Below are 4,282 nucleotides of genomic sequence, written 5' to 3' on the forward strand. Positions count from 1 at the left end.
CTGTAAAGTACCAATAAAATAACCCAACTTAAAGGCATTCAGAGACTCCTGCTCATTTCACTGACATCGATGACAACTGCTGTGACCAGGCAATGTACGTGCATTTGTTGTTGTCCTGATGCATGCTCAATAATTTAGGTAGATGAATCAAACAAGGTTGAGTCAGGTCCTCTGGACGGATTCTTCTCTGTCTTTCTTTGTTGTTTTTCTTTGTCCATCAAAGGAGAATCTGTCCAGAGGACCCGACTCAACTTTGCTAGATATGCGTCATTCATCCACACTGCTGGCGGGAGCTCATGGTCATTTTTCAATGTACAGAATGCGATGTGTAAGAACAACAAGTTGTATATGCAGCCATTGTCCTGTTCCTGACGACCACGTTATAGATTGAGTGTTCATTTGCATTTCATTGTGGTCCAGAATGTTCATTTGAATCCACTCACGTTACCACAATAGCAACATAAATTACATCTATATTTCCTGCACATATGCTAAAATCATAACCAGAAGCTGTGGCAGCTCAGTGGTTAAGTGCCAAACACTTGTAATCCTGGGGCTGCATGTTTGAGCTCATGTTGCTTTGTGGAGGGCATTTTGTGTAAAACCATTCCCAAATCTGTGGGTTAATGCATTTTGGCAACCCCTGCAGAAGGAAACAGCCAAAGGATACACAAATTATAGCCAAAAAACTCATAGAATACCTTTGTAGATCATTCTGAATGATTTGTTACTGTGATGAAATTTATACTATTTTATCAATAAAATGCAAAAATGTTAAAATACTGTCCTTTTTTAAAAAAAACATAGGATTGGAATCAAAAGGAAGCAAAAACACACATATAAGCAATGTATTGATAATATCAATATGTCTGTATTGAAGAAAATAAGCATTGCTGGCAGGTTTGTCCTCATCTATTCATACAACACAACTTGCTGCTCTTACAATCACCATCAGCATTCATGACAGTGAGGGAAGAACCATCGCCCATCTCAAAGTCATGGTGGAACTGAAACATAAAACAAAATCAATTTATCTTTTCATAGAATCCTTAAGCAGAAATGTAATGAGGACATTTACCCCCTTTTACATATCTCACCTTATACTGGTGTCATGCATTGCATTCCACACCCATTGAAGCAGCATATTTTACCATTTCTGCATGGTCTGATGTCAGAGCATTCCTCAATACATATCCCAAATCTTCCATGGGGGGGACATCTGCCAGTTACTGAAAGAAAAGATAGAAAAAAAATAGATTTTTTTTTTAAGTAGACCATTAAAAAAAAAACTACCTGAACACATTTTATTTTACACATTTTTCATGATGTAAATAAATTTCACATTATAGTTATTAGCTACTTTGTTAAGACAAACAAACAAACAAAAACAAAAAAAGCAATTCTTACTTGGAACAGGAGGGGCACAAACAGATCCCTAGTCAAACAACATTTCTCAGCTCCAGGGCAGTGTACGTCACATATGTCAAACTCAAGGCCCGGGGGCCAAATGTGGTCCTCATTGACATCTTAAATGGCCCCCAAGATGAAATGTTAAATGTAAATATTTTTTTTCACTTGAATTTTTTTCAGTAATCTTTGAAAATGATGTCAAAAGTGCAACAGAGAATGTCAAATGAGACCAATCAAATTGTATTTTGAGGAACCTGCAACAAAGAAAAGATGTTGGGTATCTAACTTGAGTTAGTTGAGCTTCTGAAACTGGCCCTTAGTTTGAAAAAGGTTTTAATTTTGACCCCCTTTTTGTAAGTGAGTTTGACACCACTAGTTTATGTCATAGCAACATGGTTCTAATGGTGCAAAGGTATCAAAGTAGTTGAAAAGTAGTGTTGGGCATTGACCTGGTTTAATCAAAGTCTTGGTAGTTGCTGAATGAAAAAGGAAATAAATGCTAAAATATTTAAAAACAAAAAGTCTGTCATAATGAGTTTTGAGGAGTCTGTTTTTGTTTTTTTTAACACTCACTGCTTAAAAGAAAATACAACGAGTTATCAGGAACCACTACATATTAAAAAAAATCTGAAATATTAATTGAATGTACATCTAAAACTAAGTTTTGGAGTTAACCTCATTCAAGTTGACTACAACACATAAGCAACTTCATCACAAGCAAAAATGACTCAAACACAGTCAGTTTTTCAAATACTGAAGAGAGATTTGGTGTAGTAATAACTGGGTATGATCGCTAACATATTCTTCTAAAACTAATCATTGTTTTGATATTTTATTTAAAAATGTGGGCATTAATTGTTACTGTTGAGATGTTACTCCTGATTCTTTAAGCCTCAGCTACCACCATGTTATACTACTACCACTCCAACATGAATCCAAACAGTAGATGGAAACACGTCGGTCCCTGAGATGAATTGTTCTGGGTAAAAATCTAATTTCGACCACAAGTCAAATCAACTTTATTTATAGAGCACATTTGAAACACACCCTGTTATCAAAGTGCTTAACAACAACAACAACAACAACAACAACAACAATCAATGGGAGTAAAATTAAAGAGAGAAAAAAAACAAAATACACTAATAATAATTTTAACGGAAGAATTATTAAAAAGCATTTAAAACATAGGATCACAGAACAAAAAAACACTAAATCAATTTACACTGTGAAATGCCTGCGAGAACAGATGTGTTTTTAGCAAACATAGAAGAAAACACAAAATATAGAAGACAAACTAATTTATGTCAAAACAAAATTAGATCTTATAGATTACATTTTAAACCATAGGCAGCACGGTGGCACAACTGGTAGAGCTGCTGCCTCTCAGCGAGCAGGTCCTTGGTTCAAACCCCGGTCCAAGGGCCTTTCTGGGTGGAGTTTGCATGTTCTCTCCGTGCATGCGTGGGTTTTCTCCGGGTACTCCGGTTTCCTCCCACAGACCAAAAACATGCATGTTAGGCTGATTGGTAACTCTAAATTGTCCCTAGGTGTGAGTGAGAACGTGAATGGTTGTTTGTCTCGTTTGTCTCTATGTGTCCCTGTGATGGACTTGCGACTCGTCCAGGGTGTACCCCACCCCTCGCACAGTGATTGCTGGACATGGGCACCATCGACCCCCGTGACCCAAAATGGAACAAGCGGGTAAAGAAAATGGATGGATGGATGGATGGATTTTAAACCATCATATTACCCATCAGATTCTTCTTGTGCCCTTTAAAAAGGTTTTGACTCATAGTTTTGACAACACGCAGTGAAGACAGCTTGACTCATGTCAGACACTTCAACATGTCAGATGATATTAAAGTTAATCTGCTAAACCAGTTGGACATTCAGTGTCTTAAAACTTAAACTGGCTGTTCATTTCTACATTTTGAAACATTTAATAGGAACATGTCTTACTGAAAACAGGAGAGAGGCAGAGAGACCTGCAGCATTTCTCATCTCCAGAACAGTCCTCATCATTGCCACATTCTGGTGCTATTGGCAGGTTATTGGGAGGTCCTCTTGGACAGATCCCTGGTTGTAGAGAAGTGGTAGCTTAATGTTAATGAGGGTATCTAGTTTTTACGTAAGTAAGACAAACAAAAATAACATATTAGAGATTTACACAAAAGAAAAAACAATCTTACCAGGTTTTTCTGAAGCAGAGGGCTCAAACAGACAAGATGCTATCAGCAGGACAGCTGTTATTGAACAGAGTGTCCTCATGTTGATTTATCAGAGTCAGAAATGATCTCCTGAATCCCTGTTTGGATAAATATCTTGGTAAATTAACTGTAGTCTGAGCAGCAGAGATGATGCTGGTCCTTATGTCTGCAGAGCTTCTTTTCAAAATATATATAGTAGCAACAGACACACCCAAATGTGCACAGCCTATTTTGGATACATTTTTAAGATCATTATGTAACAATAGTTTAAAGTTAAAATCCTGTTTGACAGCTAATTGCATAAGTGCTGCATTCTTTTGTTCTTTAAATTGCAAATTTTTTGCACTTTTGTTAACATTCTCAGATATTGACAAATTTATATCAGAATAGCCAGCTATTTTTATGCAATACAACTTACAACATAGAAAATATGACCTTTGTTAACAAGTTAAAGTTTAATATTTTGTCAAAATTGGACTTGATCTGATTTGCTTCAAACTACAGTGATTTCAAACTGAGTTTTACACCCACACCTCCCAGAGAGGTGATTCCTGACCAGTAGAACTTATACATTACTTTAAGGTTAAGTTTTTTCTATTAAATGTATATATTTTATGATCAACTTTTAGATATAAATATAAGATATATTGTCACAACACATCCAA

The 4,282-nt window shown here is 36.2% G+C and overlaps 1 long non-coding RNA gene across 1 annotated transcript; it reads right to left on the bottom strand.

Moving 5' to 3' along the window:
* Positions 1-874: 874 nt before the first annotated feature.
* On the bottom strand, positions 875-3,481 carry LOC119417667. The gene is made up of 3 exons (XR_005187154.1): positions 3,370-3,481; positions 1,098-1,229; positions 875-1,007 (listed from the first exon to the last, which is right to left on the bottom strand). It is a non-coding gene; the product is annotated as an uncharacterized LOC119417667 (long non-coding RNA).
* Between the last annotated feature and the right edge of the window lie 801 nt (positions 3,482-4,282).

The sequence above is a fragment of the Nematolebias whitei genome, chromosome 11 (genome assembly GCF_014905685.2).
Source record: "Nematolebias whitei isolate Nwh7 chromosome 11, NemWhi1, whole genome shotgun sequence".
NCBI classification, from domain to species: domain Eukaryota; kingdom Metazoa; phylum Chordata; class Actinopteri; order Cyprinodontiformes; family Rivulidae; genus Nematolebias; species Nematolebias whitei.